Raw genomic sequence first — 20,132 nt, forward strand, 5'->3', positions numbered from 1 at the left:
CTTTGGCTTCCATGCTCTACAGCTGACTCCCCTCTGTTATTGTCATTGATTGTTGTTACTCACTCAAAGCTTTCACTGGGGAGCTGGACCTCCCTCAGGGAGATGTCAGACGTGGTGGAACTGGGTCTAGTCCCACCTGCCAGGGGCTGTCAGAGCCAAGATGTGTAACTCAGAAGAGTCAGCTGGCAGGAAAGCCCCAGGATCCTGCTAGCAAGGAGAGGTGCTCCCACATCCTGAGGTCAGCCAGAGGGCAGCCCAGGGAACCTCAAATGACTCAGCTGGTGCTGCCAGCCCATCCATAGTGCCTCCTTGCCTGAGCCTTTCTGAAGGGCTCAACACAGCACAGAGACCCATTGCTGCTGCTAAAACACCCAACCAGCAACCTGCCTTCTGCTGGAGCTCTGCATGGGGTTGACAGTAGGGTTGTCTGGGCTGCCTCGGGAAGACACTTGGAAGCAAAGTGTTTGCCTTGATGAAGTTATTCCATAATGTGCAAGCTATCGGGTTCAGGTCCAAGATTCTTTGAACTCGAGGCACTTCCTGTTATTTCAGAGTGTAAGCAGCCACTGCTTGGCCAGGGTTGGCCTCATTGTTCGTGGCAGGCAGGCTTAGATATTCCACTTGTGTTGTGCCAACAGTTCATGGGACGGGTATTCGTGTAGCTGGTGAAGAAGTGAGTGGAATCCAATACTCCCTGCAGGGCTCTTCCTGGAGCTGCTGGAAGCCTTCTGCAGTTGGAGGAGAAGTGTTTGGGTTTCTATTGCTAAGTAACAAAAGGATGGGGATCAAAACAGTTCCTGAACAGCATCCCCTCCCGAGCCCCACTGCGCTTCCACTGAGGGCAGGCTGCTGCAGTCTCTTGGTGTAGGCTGGAGAAGGAGAATGTGTGCCCCAGGGAGAGCATCTCCAGTGTGGAGGTGGAGGAACTGGAGAGGAAGTTTACTTTGCTTTCACCATTCCTGTTGTTCTTACAGATTCCTCCTGTGATGGTCCCAAAGTCTGTCACTGACCGAGCAGTGGGAATGTAGGAGGTCACTGGCAAAGTCTTCCATAAATAAGCTTACATGTGAGGAGGATGAAGGCCTTGAGACAACAAGAGGAGGACAGATGAGACAAAGCAGACTCTGCTCTGCTCTGCTCTGGTGAGACCTCACCTGGAGTACTGTGTCCAGCTCTGGGGTCCCCTACACCAGAAGGACATGGAACTGATGGAGCAGGTCCAGAAGAGACCACAAAGATGATCAGAGGGCTGCAGAACCTCCCCTGTGGGGGCAGGTTGGGAGAGTTGGGGTTGTTCAGCCTGGAGAAGAGAAGGCTCCAGGGAGACCTTCCATGAATTCTATGAATTCTTAACTCCAGAGCATTCTTTGCCATTCCTGAGATGATCTTTGCCACTGACTGACTTCCTGGTGCAGCTCTCCAGCAGTGCTGCCCAGCAGGGTAGTTCTAGTGCTCAGGAACTGCAAATTCAGAGTGGGTGTTGTTGATCTCAACCTCAGTTTTCTTTGCCCCACTTTGTGAGGGATGTGGTGGTCTCAGATGCCCCACTCAGCTCCAGCACCATGTGTCCCCCCACATGCCCCCACTGCAGAGGAGTGAACATCAGATACCCACTACAGGTTGGGAGGTGATCTGCTGGAGGGCAGCCCTGTGGAGATGGACCTGGGAGTGCTGGTGGACAACAAGTTCAGCATGGGACAGCAATGGGCCCTGGTGGCCAAGAAGGCCAATGGGATCCTGGGGTGCATCAAGAGTGTGTCCAGCAGATGCAGGGAGGTTCTTCTTCCCCTCTACTCTGCCCTGGTGAGACTTCACCTGGAATATTGCATCCAGTTCCGGGCTCCCCTGTTCCATAGGGACAGGGATCTGCTGGAGAGAGATGCTGAAGGGACTGCAGCATTGCCTGGTGAGGAGAGGCTGAGAGCCCTGGGGCTGTTTAGTCTGGAGAGGAGAAGACTGAGAGGAGATCTGATCAATGTCTATCAATATCAGAGGGCTTGGGGGTCAGGAGGGAGGGGACAGGCTCTACTTAGTCACACCCTGTGATAGTACAAGTGGCAATGGATATAAACTACAGCACAGGAGGTTCTTTTTCACTGTGAGGGTCACAGAGCACTGGACCCCAGAGAGGTTGTGGAGCCTCCTTCTCTGGAGACTTTCAAGCCCCATCTGGGTGTGTTCCTGGGTGACCTGCCCTGGGTGATGCTGGGTTGGACTGGATGATCTCCAGAGCTCCCTTCCAACCCCTCACATCCTCTGATGCTGTGATCCTGAGGACAGGAGACAGGAGAGGCAGGCTCAGGGTGCCTCACTCCAGAGCAGGAGCACAGCACCACAGCTAGAGTTCCCTTGAGCGGTGTTCCTCTTAATTACTGTTTTGCCTTCTGTGCAGAAATTTGGGCTCTTTCTTTATTTATTTAATATTTTTTAAAATGCATTTTAACCCCAGAGAGGTTTAAGTCTGAAGCTGTGCAGCATGGCTTCTGCTTGGTTATTTTGGGCTGGGTTATTGTGGGTTGTTTGGGGGGGGGGGGGGGGTTGGTGGTTGTAACAAAGAGCCAACCAACCTCATCATTAGGCAACCAGCTTGAGCAGCCTCACCATGAAAGCAATCAGCAGTCAGGCTGAGCATAAAATATGATTCCAGTGTTTAAGGACCTTGCAAGATTGGCTGCTGCCCCACAGATTCATTGTAAAAGGCAGCAGGTAGCTCTTGTTTGCCTTTTCCCCCCACCTCTCCCTGCTGCCTACCAGCAATTGCAGTGCCTGTGGATGGGACAGCTCCATTTGGAGGGCAGTGATCTCTGTGAGCAGAGGAATTACTTGCAGAAGATTGAGCAATGATTGGACAAGGCAAGGTAAAGATGAGGTTGGGTAGAATGCTAAGGGAAAAAAATCCACCCCTGAGAATCCAGCCCAGCCTTCTGATAAGTGTCAGCTGAATTTCTCTCTCAACTGGAATGATGAAATTCCACTGGTTTATAATTTCAACCTGAGTCATGCAGCCAAAGGAGGGAGAGCAGCAGCACAGGGAGGGGATTCTGCCCCTCTGCTCTGCTCAGACCCCACCTGCAGCAGTGTCTCCAGTTCTGGGGCCCCCAGCACAAGAAGGACCTGGAACTATTGGAGAGGGTGCAGAGGAGGTCATGGAGATGATCAGAGGGCTGGAGAACCTCCTCTGTGAGAACAGGCTGGGAGAGTTAGGGCTGTTCAGCCTGGAGAAGGCTCCAGGGAGACCTCAGAGCAGCCTTCCAGTACCTGAAGGGGCTCCAGGAGAGCTGGGGAGGGACTTGTGACAAGGACAAGGGAGTGCCAGGACAAGGGACAATGACTGAGCTGGGAGAGGGGAGATTGAGACTGGAGATGAGGAAGAAATTGTTGAGAATGAGGGTGGAGAGACACTGGCACAGGTTGCCCAGGGAGGCTGTGGCTGTCCCCTCCCTGGAGGTGTTCAAGGCCAGGCTGGATGAGACCTGGGCTGGTGGGAGGTGTCCCTGCCCATGGCAGGGGGTTGGCACTGGATGATCTTCGTGGTCCCTCCCAACCCAAACCACTCTGTGATGTAGCTATGGAGAGCACACAGTGGCAGTGGTGGTTTTGTCTGACATTGTCCTCAAGACCCACTGCTGTGTACTCAGGAGGTGTAAGCTGGAAATGGGCTGCTTTATTCCTATCTAATAGGCTGGAGGAGAGAAAGGCTATGCCAGATGTGGTGACAGCAGAGAGCATTCACTTCTGTAAGGGAGTCACTGGAGTCAGTGCTTTCTCACCTTTCCCCATGGCAGGAGTGCTAAACCTTTTCTCACCTTGACTCCTGCTAGGCAGCTGGGGCCAGGATGATCACAGCACTACTGTGCCACCGTGGCCAGCTAAAGGCAAACCTGGGTCACACACGGAGCAAGCAGAGCACTGTGAGGCCCTCAGCATGCACAGGCACCACACAGAGAGCCCAAGGACGAGACAGCCATGTCTGGGAGACAGAAGGAAACCCTGACACATGGAATCTTCTGGACCATCCCTGCAGCAGACCCAAAGGTGTTGAGCATCCTCTGCATACCCCACTTGGAGCAGGAGGGGACTGAAAGCCAAATTTCATCCAAAATTCATCCCTGAATGGAATAAACTTTGAGTCACTGGAAAGCATCATGCCAGAAAGCAGATTTTGGTGCCAGAATATTGCTGCTGAGAGACTTTTACATCCCAGAGCTGCTTAAACCTGTAGTGTGTGCACTTCAGCAGCTAATAAATAGACTAATTAGAGGCTGAGGCATTAGTTCTATTTACCCATGTAACTAATAACTGGCTCAGATCAAGACTACTGTAAGGAACAGACCTGACCTTCCAAAGGAGTGGATTTCTGCTGGGCTGCTGGAAGTTCAGCTGCTCAGGGGAAAGAAGCCACCAAATCTGAACAAATGCTAAGAAAATAGCCTCAGCCTTTCAGGAAATGATGTGGAGAAAAAGCTAAATGTGGAGGCAGATACAAGGTGCTGGTATCCAACCTGAATACTGAGGTTCCCTGCGTGCCCCAGAAGCTTAAGGCTGTCCAAGCTGGGTGGTTTCTTCACCCAGGCCCATGGAAATTAACCAACTAAATGCATTTGTCTTTATCCACCTCAGGAGCCAAAACCTCCCAATGAAAAGTTCTTTCAATATTTGGGGCTGTGTTAAGGTAAACTCTAGGCTGGCAGCAGCAGAATGGAGGGGGGGGGAGAGATTATGGAGCTGACAGAGCACACAGCAAACGTAGTAGGCAGAATGTGTGCACAGAGTCCCAGCATGGTGGGGGGTTGGAAGGGAGCTCTGGAGAACATCCAGTCCAAGCCCCCTGCTCCAGCAGGGCACCCACAGCAGCTTGCCCAGCAGCATAATGGCCAGGGGGGGTTGGAAACTCTCCACAGAAGGAGACTCCACAACCTCTCTGGGAAGCCTGCTCCAGGCCTCCAGCACCCTCACACCAAAGAAGTTTCTCCTCCTATTCAGATAGAACCTCCTGACTTCCATTTTTTGCCCACTGCCCCTTGTTCTGTCCCTGGGCACCATTGACAAGAGCCTGGCCCCAGCCTCTTGCCCTTCAGCTCTTGCTGAGTGTTGCTCAGATCCCCTCTGGGGCTGCTCTTCTCCAGGCTCTCAGCCCCAGGGCTCTCAGCCTTTGCTCCTCACAGAGATGCTCCAAGCCCCTCAGTGTCTTCATAGCCTCTGCTGGACTCTCCAGAGTTTTCCTGTCTCTCATGCACTGTGGAATGCAGAACTGAACAAGTACTCCAGATGGGTCCTCACAGAGGCAGAGTAGAGAGGGATAAGCACCTCCCTCAACCTGCCAGCTACATTCTTCTTCATGCACCTTAGTAGACCATTGAGCTTCTTGGCCAATGACATAGGCACTTCCTCCTTACATTGGATATTTCCATTTGACATCCTCAGCACAGTTTGAAGTAGTTCTTGAGCTGTAGCTGACCTCAAGCCAGAACACTGTCATCAAGAATTTGATGATCTGTTTTGGACCAACAAGCACAGCAGACACTTAACATCTCCAAACACTCATAGATGGTTCATAGAATGGGTTGGGTTGGGAGGGACCATAAAGATCATCCAGTGCCAAACCCCTGCCATGGGCAAGGACACCTCCCACCAGCCCAGCTTGCTCAAGGCCTCATCCAGCCTGGCCCTGAACACCTCCAGGGAAGGGACAGCCACAGCCTCCCTGGGCAACCTGTTCCAGTGTCTCCCCACCCTCACTCTCAACAATTTCTTCCTCCTCTCCACTCTCAGTCTCCCCTCTCCCAGCTCAAAGCCATTGTCTCTCATCCTGGCACTCCCAGCCCTTGTTACAAGTCCCTCCCCAGCTCTCCTGGAGCCCTTCAGGTACTGGAAGGCTGCTGTAAGGTCTCCCTGGAGCCTTCTCTTCTCCAGACTGAAAAGCCCCAACTGTCTCAGCCTGTCCCCATAGGGGAGTTTCTCCAGTCCTCTGATCATCTTCTTGGCCCTATTCTGGACCCTCTCCAGCACTCTAGCATGTCTTGCAGGGAGGCAGCAATAACAGATTGGAGAGAAGCCATTAAGCAGAGTCCTTCCTCCTGGCTGTGACAAGCAGCAGAAGGAGGAGGTGACAGCCTGTAATTGAAGCAGCCATAGCATCCAGAGTCCTGCCCAGCACTTTGCAAAACAGTTGCAGAAGAAGCTTTCCTGAGAGCAAGAGCAATCTGTGTCAGGTGGGAGTCACTTGGAGTCAGACAGAGTCATTAATCCTGAAACTGTTTAATCAATTCTGATGGAGGCAGAGGAGGAAGGAGTGGGATTGAGACAGCTCCTCTGTGGGGCTCTCCATGGGAGACTTTGGCCATGAATATTTTATGATCAGCTGGATGGGGTTGTGGAGATTGGGTTTTCAATCTGATGTTTTACTGTGTGTGGTGTAGGTTGGGGACTGACCTGCTGGAGAGCAGTGAAGGGGAAAAGGTTCAGGGGTCCTGGTGGATGGGAGGTTGACCATGAGCCAGCTATGTGCCCTTGTGCCCAAGAAGGCCAAGGGCATCCTGGGTTGGATTATGAGGGCTGTAGTTAGTAGGTCAAGAGAGGTTCTCCTCCCCCTCTACTCTGCCCTGCTGAGGCCACATCTGGAGTATTGTGTCCTGTTCTGGGCTCTTCAGGTCAAGAAGGATCTCAGGGAAGTGCTTGAGAGAGTCCAGCACAGAGCCACAAAGATGGTTAGGGGAGTGGAACATCTTCCTTATGAGGAGAGCCTGAGGGAGCTGAGGGCTCTTTAGCCTGGAGCAGAGGAGCCTGAGAGGTGACCTCATTGCTGTTGATAAAGATGTGCAGGGTGAGTGCTCCGGCAGGGGGGTTGGACTGGATGAGCTTTCAAGGTCCCTAACATTCTGTGGTTCTGTGAATTGTATTTGATCTCCAGAAGGTGAAGGTGCTGTTGGAGCAGTGCCCTGGGAACACTGTGTCTGCTTTCCCCTGGGGACTTCTCTGGGCTAATTCATTGGTGACCTTGGTGTCTTTGCTGGCTGGGGAGGGGGCAGGTGAAGCATTAGCAATGGTGTGGCCAGCAGGAGCAGGGCAGTGGTTGTGTCCCTGTGCTCTGATCTGGTGAAGCTGAACCTTGAAACCTGGCTTCAGTTCTGGGGCCCTGATTCCAAGAAGGACATGGAGAGGCTGGAGTGTGTCCAGAGAAGGGCAATGAAACTGATGAGGGGTTTGGAGAGCAGGTCTGGTGAGGAGAAGTCTTTGAGGTCTGTTCCAACCAGATATATTCAGTGGTTCTGTGTACTGTAATGGAATGAAGTCCCATGCTCTGTCTTGCCCACACCACACTGCTCAAGGGCCAGCATCAGGATCAGGGCTCAGGTATGGCTGCTGGTGGAGCAGTCCTCTCGGTGTGGACCACCTCAAGCAACTGCAGATCTTCTTGTGCCTGCAGCCCACAACACTGCTTCAATCAAACCAGACTCTCATATCAAAAGGATTTGCTTTTGCTGATGGAGAAATGCCATTAGAAGTCATTCTCTGGCCTGTGCTTTTATGGCAGTAAGAGCTTCTTGCGTGGGTTTGGGTCGTTCCTGCCTGTTTTCGGTCTTGCCTTCACCCTGGCTGCTTGCCCACCTCTGGAGACCTCTGGGTGTGTGTTGCAGAGGTGTCAGCACTCTTTTGTCAGCTCCTCCAGTGAAAGCAAGAAGCTGTGTCCAGTGAAAGGGGCTTTAGAGGCTGAGCATGCAGGAGGTGTTAAACTGCTTAAATCCATGAAGTGGTCTGGTGCAGGGTGAACCTGCAGGCAGAGCTGCCCAGCTGTTTCCATTCTTAGCTTAAATTGGCCACTTCTAGGTTTCACTCTGTAGTTCACTGTCAGTAGCTGTGTGCAGTTTGGGCACTGCAGTCTAAGATAGATATTGAGGGGCTGGAGTGGGTCCAAAGAAGGGCAACAAATCTGGTGAGGGGTCTGGAGAGCAGGGCTGGGGAGGAGCAGCTGAGGCAGTTGAGGTTGTTCAGCCTGAAGAAGAGGCTAAGAGGAGACCTCATTGCTCTCTACAGCTCCCTGGAAGGAGGTAGCAGTGAGGTGGGGGTTGGGCTCTTCTCCCCAGTGACTAGCAACAGGACTAAAGGAAATGGCCTCAAACTGTGCCAGAGGAGGTTTAAGTTGGAGATGAGGAGAAATGTCTTCGCTGCAAGAGTGGTCAGGGATTGGAGCAGGCTGCCCAGGTAGGTGGTGGAGTCCCCAGCCCTGGAGGTGCTCACAAAAAGAGCAGATGTGGCACTTGGGGACATTGTCTAGGGGCCATGGAGGTGTTGGATGGAAGGTTGGACTAGATGAGGGTGGTGAGAGACTGGCACAGGTTGCCCAGGGAGGTGGTGGAAGCCTCATGCCTGGAGGATTTTGCAGCCAGGGGTTGGAACTGGATGATCCTTGAGGTCCCTTTGAGCTCTGACAATTCTATGATTGTATGACCCCACTGGTGCTGTGGTATGCTGAGTTATGGCTCTCAGATAAGCCTGGGAATGAACTGGATGATCCTTGATGTGATTCTATTCAAGAGAGGTTTCCTTTGCCTTGGTGTTTCTGCATTCACCTCCCCTCATCCTGCTGGCCTGGCTGCCATGGCACAGGGCAGTGCTATAGGAAACAGCTCCTGTGGCTTCTTGCAGTGATGTTTTGTTTGCAGGCAGGCTGGGGAGAGACACTGATCTGCTTTTGGCCACTGCCTTGACCACCCACGGTGCTAGCAGCACTTCTGAAGCAGCTGGCGTGTCCCACACAGCCCCAGTGCCACCAAGGTCGTGCTGCCAGAGCTGTGATCCCAAGGAGCACCCTGTGGGGATACACCCACTTCATTGTTTCCCATTCAGAGAGATGTGGAAAATGGCCTTAGGTGAAAGTAAAATGAAAGCTGTGAGGACCCACCAGGGATAGCAGAAAAAGCAGACAGGGTAACTCAGGCCTGAGCTGTCCTGTGTGATCAAGGCTTCTGTGGCAGTGCCAGGAAATTCCTGCTCCTCCTCATGGTGCTTAGATTCCCACAGAGAGGGAATGAGCAGGATCCTTGGTTCCTGAAGGTGCCTGCAGAGCTTCTTGCTGAATGCCCCTGGGTTTTGCAGTGGTGGTGATCAGCAATGCTGGCAAGCCAAGGGGATGTTATCCTTTGTGGGGAGCTGGTGTCCATGCAAGCAGATCACAGAGTCATAGAACTGTGTGGATTGGAAAAGCTCTCCAAGATCACCCAGTCCAACATCAGCCCAACCCCACCATGGCCATTAAACCCTGGCCCCAAGTGCCATGGCCACAGGTATCTGGAACACCTCCAGGGATGGGGACTGCACCACCTCCCTGGGCAGCCTGTGCCAGTCCCTGACCACTCCTGCAGCAGAGAAGTTTTTCCTAATCTCCAACCTAAACACAAGTGGTGTCCTGTGCTTCATGTGTGCCAGGGGCAGTGTGAGTGGTCTGCCTGTCCTCCAGACAATGGCACAGCACACAGGGGGTTCACAGGCATGAGACTTGATGGATCTTTGATCATCACCTCTCTTGACCTGAATGGACTGGAGGATCATAAGCAACATCTTCATCTGATGATCAGAGGGCCCCGTGGGGACAGGCTGAGACAGGTGGTGCTGTTCAGTCTGGAGAAGAGAAGGCTTCAGGGAAACCTCAGAGCAGCCTTCCAGTGCCTGAAGGGCTTCAGGAGAGCTGGGGAGGGACTTTGGAAAAGGTCTGGGAGTGCCAGGATGAGGGACAATGGCTTTGAGCTGGGAGAGGGGAGATTGAGAGTGGAGATGAGGAAGAAATTGTTGAGAGTGAGGGTGGGGAGACACTGGCACAGGTTGCCCAGGGAGGCTGTGGGTGTCCCCTCTCTGGAGGTGTTCAAGGCAGGGTTGGATGAGACCTTGAGTAACCTGGGCTGGTGGGAGGTGTCCCTGCCCACGGCAGGGGGTTGGCACTGGATGAGCTTTAAGGTCCCTCCCCACCCAAACCATTCTATGAATCATTTATGAATGTCCTTGACTAGGGCCTCTCCTGACATGGGCAGGTTGGGTTTCCATCCACCTTCTGCAGTGCTCTCCAGCTGCTTCATGGCTCCTGAGAAGTGGCAGAGAGTTGGTGAGCTGCTGTGTGTGTGGCTGGGATATCAATATGGAATGTCAGCAAGTCCAGAAGTGATGACCCAGAGAAGATCCCAGAAGTGAGTTTGCGAAGAGGTTCCCACACCATGCAGTAAAGGAAACCTGCAACAGAGTGGGGGGCAAGAGGCTGGGGCCAGACTCTTGTCTGTGTTGCCAGGGACAGGACAAAGGGCAATGAGCACAAACTGGAAGCCAGGAGGTTCTGTGTGAATAGAAGGAGAGGATTCTTTGTTGTGAGGGTGCTGGAGCCCTGGAGCAGGCTGCCCAGAGAGGTTGTGGAGTCTCCTTCTCTGGAGAGCTTCCAACCTCCCCTGGCCATTGTGCTCCTGGGCAAGCTGCTGTGGGTGCCCTGCTGGAGCAGGGGGCTGGACTGGAAGATCTCCAGAGCTCCCTTGCAAAGTGCACCATTCTGTGATTCTGTGAATGTGAGTTACTGACCTATGCATTTCTAGCAGCATTTGTTGCTGAGTCATGAGAAGTTTCAAAGAGCCTAAGGCTTGGAAAGCAGCTCTGGGCTTGGAACAAAAGTTCCTTCCCTGGGCTTGTCATGGCATCTTCACAAAGGGCTTGGTTTAGAGATGATCCTCATTGTGAGGGGGGAAAAAATGCAGGCAAGTTGTAACCCTGTGCCCCACGGCTGGGGGTGACACAAAGTGATCCTCACTGTGTGCAGAGCTGCCAGGTCCCACCCAGTGGGGGAGCAAGAGTTGCTCTCTGGTGTCAGTGCTGCTTGGCTCTCTCACTGCCAGGGCATCATCCACAGCATCTGCAAAAGCAGAGGAATGCCTCCTTGCTCCTGCCCTCCCGGCAAGTCCTTCATTTTTCAGCAGGTCCTCTAAGCCCCACTGATGTCCTGGGGAGGATGGACAGGAGAGCTTCACAACCATATTTATCTGCACCATGCCTTGTTCCACACAAACCATAGAACCACGGAACCATTAAGGCTGGAAAAGACCTTTAAGGTCATCAAAAGGGCTCATGATCTCTGCAGGATGGCTTTCAGTGTTGTTAGCCCCAAGTGCAAGTGGTTCATGAAGGGAAAGCAGCAAAGCCTGGCTTTGGTTTGCTGGATCCGGTGGCTGCTTGCTCTGCAAAGACCTGAGCCACACCTGGGACCTGGCCCTGAAAATCTGAGCAGCACTTTGAATTCTGTTTCTTCCACTGATGTGGATGACAGCATGGGGCAGGCTGTCAGTGCAAGTCCACCTGCATCCCAGTGCCTGAAGGGATCCCACAGGAGAGGAACTTCTCGTGAGGGTGTCTGGAGTCAGGCCAAGGGGGAATGGTTTGAAGCTGAGGGAGAGCAGGGTTAGACTGGAGCTGAGGAAGAAGTTCCTCAGTGTGAGGGTGGTGAGACTCTGGAACAGGGCAGAGTCTGCCAGGTTCTCCCATACCATACCCAGCTCTTGCTCTGTGCCTTGCTGTCATTCCTTGTTTGTCTTGGGTGCAATGTCCCTGTCTGGGATGCTGGAAGGTTTTGTGATGCTTTTAGCAACCTGGAAATGACATTGTCTGGTCTGGATTTGGAAGGAAATGAATCTGTTTTGTTCTGCTGTAGCTTGGCTTGAGTTAAGGGAAAGTTCACAGTAACTGTCTGGTGTTCAGGACACACCTCTGTGTGTGCTGATCCTTGACATGGGCTGCAGCTCTCCCACCCTGCGCTTCCTTTGGCTGTGGGAGGAGTAAGGCTAAGGGCTTCTGCACATTCAATTTCAGGGTGGGATGGCAGGTGTCACCATGGAAGAAGTTGTCTGATTATGCAGTGGGGGGCTGTGAGGAGGGGCCACAAACTGCCTAGCAAGGAGACATTCTGAGAGCCTCACATTGACCAGCGATCTGGCAAATCCTGAGGGCGCTCTTGAACCCATAAATCAGAGCTGTTAATAGCAGGGCAGGCTGTCAGGAACTTCTGAAGGCTTCAGCCAGGCCAGATGAGTGGGCAGCCTGATGGCAGATCAAATGTGCCATCGGTGAAACCAGAGGACTTCCACCCAGGCCAGCAACTGGAGCTGCTCTCTTCCCTCGACGGGGAGCGAAGCGCAGGGATCGGATGTCTGACTGCTGGGCCCAGGCACCAGAAATGCCAAAAAGCAAACAAGTGACTAACAAATGTCAAAACCAGCCCAGGAAATACTTCTGCACTTGCTGCAAAACTCAGCACTGGTGTGAGCTTCACCATGGCACATTGTGGAGCTGCAGAAGCTGGGGATGCACAAAATCTGGCTGCCTGAGTGTGACCTGCAAACAACAGAAGTGCAGCTGCTGTGCTGGGGCTGTGAGCAGCAAGGTCACAGCAGCAAAGGCCTGGTCAGACAAGGTGAACTCTTGGGGGTTGCAGAAAGCAGGAGAGATAGAGTGATTCAGAGAATCACAGAATGGTTTGGGGTGGAAGGGACCTCCGAAGTTCCAACCCCTCTGCACTCAGCAGGGACATCCTCCACTAGATCAGGCTGCTCAGAGCCTTGTCAAGCCTGACCTTGAATATCTCCAGGGATGGGGCTTCAACTACCTCCCTGGGCAAGCTCTTGCAGTGTTCCACCAACCTCATGGGGAAGAACTTCCTCCTCACATCCAATCTAAATCTGCTCTTCTCTCATTTCTCTCATTGCTCCTCATCCTAGCACTCCAGACCTTTGCAAACACCCCCTGTCCTGCTCCTCTGTAGCCCCTTCAGACACTGGAAGGCTGCTCTAGGTTCTCTCTGGAACTTTCTCTTCTCCAGGCTGAACACCCCCAGCTCCCTCAGCCTGTCCCCATTGGCAGAAGTGCTCCAGCCCCTTGATAATCTTTGTGTCCTCCTCTGGACCCACTCCAGCAGTTCCATGTCCTTGCTATATCGATGTCTCCAGAGCTGGACATGGTAGCCCAGATGAGTTCTTCCCAGAGCAGAGCAAAGTGGCAGTTCAGCCCAACCATGTCTCATAGTGAAGCAATGAGTCCCCCAGAAGCCTGCTCTCCTTTCCTGCCTGTGAGCCACCAAACTTCCTCCCCCCTCTGCTCTCCAAGGTTTTATTGTGTGGTTTTCAGCCACATAAAGTTGTTGGATGTGGCTCACAGTGCTGGGGGAAAGAAAGATGTTGTGTCTGTGGCTAAAAAAGGAGACTCAGATATTTGTAGCAGCAAATATTAAGAGCTAATTCTCCTAAAGCCTGCAAAGGAATAAATGGTTCATGGTTTAAGTTTCAACTCAGTTGAAGGGAAAGAACTGAGACAAAGCTTTCTCCAGGTTCATGTTTGCTCATTGTTGGGTTTCTTGTGACTCCTGACAGTGATGGCCTGGTTTGGGACCATCAAATCCCTCAGTCTTCATTCATTCAATCCAGAGAACTGCTTGAAGCTTCAGGAGGATAGGTTTAGACCAGAGAGTAGGAAAAAGTTCTTGAGAGTGAGGGTGGGGAGACACTGGCACAGGTTGCCCAGGGAGGCTGTGGCTGCCTCCTACTTGGAGGTGTTCAAGGCCAGGCTGGATGAGGCCTTGAGCAACCTGGTCTTGTGGGAGGTTGGGGTGGAACTAAGTGATCTTTAGGCTGCCTTCCAACCCATCCTATGATTGAACCTGGCACTGCCTTTGGTAGCACTGATGCTGCCATGGCCCTGCCAGTTCCTCTTGTGCTTGTAGAGGTTGCACAGAATCCATCAGAATTACTCCAAATTGATACACTTGCAGCAGAACACAGCAAATAACCATCCAAGAATGCAGAAAATAACTGAATTTGTGCCTTTTTTGTTGTTGTTTTGGGGTGGTTGGGGTTTTTTTTGGTGAGTCTGTTTGAAAGAATCATTTCCTAAATTAGCCTCTGAGCTCATCACAGCCACTTAGCCTCCCGGGTTTCAAAGCAGCTCGGTGCTAGCTGGGGACTGTGACACTGCAGGAGGTGTGGAAGCTGCTAACTGCAGGGTGATGAATTCCACAGTGCTCTGGAGGAGAAGCCCAGATTTGCTGACACAGACTCCAACTGTGGATGTTAGAGGGATCTGCTTACAGGATCAGAGGATGTCAGGGGTTGGAAGGGACCCAAAGAGATCATCCAGTCCAACCCCCCTGCCAGAGCAGGACCATACAGTCTAGCTCAGGTCACACAGGAACACATCCAGACAGGCCTTGAAAGTCTCCAGAGAAGGAGACTCCACAACCTCTCTGGGCAGCCTGCTCCAGGGCTCTGTGACCCTTACAGTAAAGTTCCCCCTTGTGTGGAGGTGGAAGCTGCTGTGCTGCAGCTTATGTCCATTGCCCTTTTTCCTATCCCAGGGAGCAAGTGAGCAGAGCCTGTGCCCTCCCTCCTGACCCCCAGCCCTCAGATATTTATAAACATGTTTTAAATCCCCTCTAAGTCTTCTCTTTTCCAGACTGAAAAGCCCCAGGTCCCTCAGCCTCTCCTCACCAGGCAGTGCTTCAGTCCCCTAAGCATCCCCTTACATCCAACCTTACAGAGCAGAAAGGTCCTTTGTCCAGGGTCAGTCTCCAGGTGAAGTGAGCTGTTGCTGATTTGTCATCTGGATGCAAGTCATGCAAGTTGATTAGATCCACAGAGAAGCCAGGGTCCTCTTGAAGCAATTATCTACATAAACATAGAACCTTAGAACTGGTTTGTTTGGAAGAGACCTCTAGGATTATCCAGTTCAACCTGCAACACAGCACCCCAGATGCCATGGCCACACAGTTCTTGAACAGCTCCAGGGATGGGGACTCCACCACCTCCCTGGGCAGCCTGTGCCAATCCCTGAGCACTCTTGCAGCAAAGAAATTTTTCCTCCTTTCCAACCTAACCCTCCCCTGGCACAGTTTCAGACTATTTCCTTTCCTTCTACTACCTGAGACTTGTGAGAAGAACCCAACCCCCACCGGGCTTCAGCCTCCTCTCAGGGAGCTGTAGAGAGCAATGAGGTCTCCCTCAGCCTCCTCTTCTCCAGACTGAACACCCCCAGGTCTCTCAGCTGCTCCTCCCCAGCCCTGTTCTCTGACACTTCCCCAGCTTTGTTGCCCTTCTCTGAACATGTTCCAGGACCTCAGTGTCTCCTGCTTTGGCCTTCAGCAGAGGCAGATGGCATTTCCAGCAGCCTTCTCTGGTGTGGCAGTTTCGTCTCCCTTACTTTCTTCTTCTTGCTTGGTTTGGTGTTTTTTATGTTACCTTTCTCTTTCTGCTTCTCATGAAAAGTGTGTCTGGAGAGTTCTCCTACCTCTCTACTCTGCCCTGGTGAGACCACACCTGGAACACTGTTTTGGGCTCCCCATTTCAAGAGAGACAGGGATCTGCTGGAGAGAGTCCAGTGGAGAGCTAGGAGGATGATTGTGGGACTGGAACATCTGTGTGATGAGGAGAGGCTGAGCGCCCTGGGGCTGGTTAGTCTGGAGAGGAGAAGGCTGAGAGGGGATCTGATCAATGTCTATAATATCTGAGGGGTGGGGATCAAGATGAAGCTGCCAGGCTCTTTGCAGTGGTGCCCAGTGATAGGACAAGCTGGAACCACTGAGGTTCCACCTGAAGAGGAGGAGAAACTTCTTTGGTGTGAGGGTGCTGGAGCCCTGGAGCAGGCTGCCCAGAGAGGCTGTGGAGTCTACACTAGAGGCTTTCAAAACCCACTTGGATGTGTCCCTGTGTGACCTGCCCAGTGTGACCCTGCTTTGGCAGGGGGGTTGGCCTGGATGATCTCCAGAGGTCCCTTCCAACCCCTCACCACGATGTGATGCTGTCATTGTGAGATTCTCTCCGCGTTTTCCACAGCGTGAGTCTCAGGGAGCTGTAGAGAAGTCTCAGTGCTGATGGAGGGCTGAGGCTCGCAGTGCCAGATCAGCGGCAGAGTCTCATTTGGGCTTACATCAAGTGTCCCTTTTCATCCTGCAAAAGGCAGCTCCTGATAGCTCTAATGAGGCTGATGAAGGGACTGTTGGGCACAAAGAGCTTGCTGCGAGATTTCCATGTGTAAGTGTAATTAAGGGTAGTGCAAGTACCAGGCTGATAAAGGAGCAGTTTCAGTGTTTAAATGGCAAGGTGATTACCAGCACAATGCCAGGAAGGGAGAAGAAAGGAGGGCGAGGAGGAAGCTTCCAACACAGATTTGAGGAGAAGAGAAATCAGCGCTGCTGGGCTCCCTGTGCTCCTTCTGCTCCTTTAGAATGAAGTCACTGAGTAAAGGAGGAAGGGAAATTGGCCACCCCTGGCAGCTCATGATGTGCACCCTGGTGTCTGTGTGGTTAAAAGGAGGTCACTGGTCGTGCAGGGGTGGAGGCTGTGCTCTTCAGACGCCAGCCCACAGAATGCATCAGGTTGGAAAGGAGCCTCCAAGTATCTTGTCCAACCCCCTGCAGTCAGTGGTGACACCTCCAACTAGATCAGGCTGTCCAGGGAGACATTGAGTCTGGTCCTGATTGCCTCCAGGGATGAGGCCTCCACCATCTCTCTGGGCAACCTATTCCAGTGTCTCCCCAGTCTCACTGTGCAGAACTTCCTCCTGAGCTCCAACCTAACTCTGCCCTGATCCAGTTTCAAACCATTGCCTCTCATCCTATCCCCACAGCCCCTTCTGAGCAGTCCCTCCCCAGCCTTCCTGTAGGTCCCCTTCAGGTACTGGAAGGCTGCTCTAAGGTCTTCCTGAAGCCTTCTCTTCTCCAGGCTGAACAGCCCCAACTCTCCCAGCCTGTCCCCACAGCAGAGGTTCTCCAGCTCTGTGATCATCTTTGTGGCCTGCTCTGGACCCCCTGCAGCAGCTCCACGTGTCTCTCATATTGGGGGCCCCAGAGCTGGACACAGCACTCCAACCAACCCACTGGAGACCCTGTTCCAGGGTTTCCCTACCTCTCAATGTGAAGAACTTCCTCCTGATGCCCAACCTAAACTGTCCCCTCTGGAGAACCTTGTGAGGAAGGAGTTTTGATGCTGGGTTTTCTTTTAGAAGGAAAGCCATGGAGAAGGTGGCTTTGCTGTGCCTCCACTTACAGGAGATGGAACAGGCTATCTGGGCTACCAGGTGACCCTAGTTATGGTCTGGAGAAGTTCTGCCGATGCTGAAGGACAAAACCAACAAGGTATTCATTCCCACCAGGACCTGGTAATGGTGGTGCTGCTACTGGTACTTCAGGCTGGGTTGGGGTTCTCTAGACACCCATTTCTCCTCTCTCTTCTCTGTGGCTGAACTTGCAGAGGGGATCTATGACTTTACCTTCATGCATGAGCAGCTCATCATCTTTCAAGCAGCTGCTCACATCTCTCCCATGAAGCAAATAAGTGGCTCGGCTGCCTCTTACAGATGAGATCTTGAGACAGAGAGACCAGGACTTGGCAGGAAAGAAAGGGCTCAGTCCAGATGGCACCTAGGAAGATTACTGTAGCAGGTCCCACCAGGGACTGAAATTGCCTAAAGGAATGAAACAAACTGGAGCCCAGGCCTTGTGCATCCTGCCTGGAGAAGAGGAGGCTGAGGGGAGACCTCACTGCTCTCTACAACTTCCTGAAAGGAGGTTGGAGCCAGGTGTGGGTTGGCCTCTTCTCCCAGGTCTCAGGTGATAGAAGGAGAGGCATGAATTGTGCCAGGGGAGGCTTAGGTTGGAGAGGAGGAAAAATTTTTTCACTGCTAGAGTGGTCAGGGACTGGCACAGGCTGCCCAGGGAGGTGTTGGAGTCCCCATCCCTGGAGGTGTTTAAGATACTTATGGCCATGACACTTAGGGCCATGGTTTGATGGCCGTGGTGGGGTTGGGTTGCTGTTTGGACTGGATGTTCTCAGAGGGGTTTTCCAACCCAAACCATTCTATGACTGTGTGGTCAAGGGGCTCAGGCAGTGTGACTTACCTGCTTCCATATCCAACACTGGTGGGTAACTGGGATGTGTTTTGGAGGCATCTTGTGTGGACCAACCATTAGCATCCTAGCAGTTCAGGGCTGGACTCCTGCTCTTTGTATATTTTCACTCAGTTTTAAGGGATTTATTGTCTCTCATTATAAATACACAGCTTTTCAGGATTGTCTAACCCTTCCCTTATTTAAGCTCTCAAGCTGTTCCTGGTACTGCTGTTTCTCTCTGGTCTGGCTGCTGTTTTCTCACCATTCTGGGTTGGAACAGGTTTTATTGGGAAACTATTGAAAGGTTTCTGATGGTGGTGTGTGCTTTTGGCTCCCCTGTTAAGATGCTTTGAAAGGTCTGATTCTCCAAGGTGCATGTTTGGAGATTTCTGAAGCCCACACATAATTCTTACTGGAGAGAGGGGAAAAATGAGTTGCAAGAAGTCTCTTGCTTCAAAAACCTGGCCCCTGCAAAACCTGAGGGGACCAATTTGGTGTTACCTTAATTCTTCTTGTGCTGCAAGCACAGGAAATTACAGCCTCCATTTGTTAAGCAGCAGGAGGTTGAATGATTTGTCTCAGGCTCACAAATATTTTTCAATGTCCTCCCCCCGCCCCTCCACCATGTAGCCTTCCCTGTGCACTGATGTGTGGACAGAAAGGAAATGGTGAGGGAGGCTGAGCAATGGGTCAGGGCAATCCCAGGCACTGAGAGCAGCCCTGAAGGAAAGGCCTTGGGGGTGCTGGGGGAGGAGAAGCTCAACAGGAGCCAGCAGTCAGCACTTGCAGCCCAGAGAGCCAAGCAGAGCCTGGGCTGCAGCAAGAGAAGTGTGGCCAGCAGGGCCAGGGAGGGGATTCTCCCGCTCTGCTCCACTCTGCTGAGACCACAGCTGGAGCACTGTGTCCAGTTCTGGAGCCTCTGTGCCAGGAAGGATCTGGAGGTGCTGGAAGGTGTCCAGAGAAGCGCCACGAGGATGAGCAGAGGGCTGGAGCTGCTCTGCTGTGAGGACAGACTGAGGGAGTTGGGGATGTTCAGTCTGGAGAAGAGAAGGCTCCCAGGAGACCTAATTGTGGCTTCCCAGTATCTGAAGGGGGCTTCCAAGAAAGCTGGGGAGGGACTTTTGAGGGTGTCAGGGAGTGATAGGACTGGGGGGGATGGAGCAAAACTAGAAATGGATAGATTCAGATTGGATGTTAGGAAGAAGTTGTTGCCCATGAGGGTGGTGAGAGACTGGCACAGGTTGCCCAGGGAGGTGGTGGAAGCCTCCTGCCTGGAGGTTTTTGCAGCCAGGCTGGATGTGGCTGTGAGCAACCTGCTGTAGTGTGAGGTGTCCCTGGCCATGGCAGGGGGGTTGGCACTGGCTGATCCTTGAGGTCCCTTCCAGCCCTGACAATTCCACGATTCCCTTGGAGAAACCTAAATCCTGTTAATGTGCCTGGTGGTGTTTACAAGTAGAGGTAGCCACAACCTCTTTGGAAAGTGGATGTTGTCTTCTCTTGGTGATGATTCTGGGTGTCTCATGTCTGTGCAGGGAACACAACCTGCAGTGTGGCATCACAGTCTTCTCAGATGGCATCTGCTGTTGTCCCAGTGGGTGGGTAAGGTTGGATCACAAGAGGTTTAGCTGGGATGGATTTCCTCAGTGCTTTGCACAGCACAACTCCAGACTGGGCTTATTTTAAAACACAGCAGAGGCTGAGTGAGAGATGATTCAGGCAGCCAGGCTGCACTGTTACACATCTGACTCAGACTATTCCAAGCACCTCATCTGGTGTTTGAGGGCAGGGCAAACCAGGACATTTGGGTGGCCCAGTGACTTACCTCAGCCTTTGGGCTATTTGTATGTACAGAGAGCCAGCTGCAGGCCATGCTCCAGAAGAGGAAACAGGCATCTGGGCAAAAAGCTTGTGAAGATGTTTTGAATGTAGCCAGTGTGAGCTTACAGCCCAGAAAGCCAATGGCAGCCTGGGCTGCATCCAAAGCAGTGGCCAGAGGTGGAGAGAGGGAATCCTGCCCCTCTGCTCTGCTCTGGGGAGACCTCACCTGCAGCGTTGCAGTTGGGTCTGGAGCCCTCAATACAGGAAAGACATGGACCTGATGGAGCAGGTCCAGAGGAGGGCCACAAAAATTATAAGGGGGTTGGAGCATCTCTGCCGTGGGGACAGGTTGAGGAAGCTGGGGGTGTTCAGCCTGGAGAGGAAGAGGCTCCAGGGAGACCTTAGAGCAGCCTTCCAG

At 52.6% G+C, this 20,132-nt stretch overlaps 1 protein-coding gene across 10 annotated transcripts in view; it reads left to right on the forward strand.

Moving 5' to 3' along the window:
* Positions 1 to 20,132, forward strand: part of HIVEP3 (HIVEP zinc finger 3) — a 409,994-nt gene that overhangs the window by 357,414 nt on the left and 32,448 nt on the right. The gene's annotated exons all lie outside the window — the stretch shown is intronic.

Source organism: Melanerpes formicivorus, unplaced genomic scaffold (genome assembly GCF_026170545.1).
Source record: "Melanerpes formicivorus ecotype bairdi unplaced genomic scaffold, bMelFor1.0.p_v2 SCAF_118, whole genome shotgun sequence".
NCBI lineage: Eukaryota > Metazoa > Chordata > Aves > Piciformes > Picidae > Melanerpes > Melanerpes formicivorus.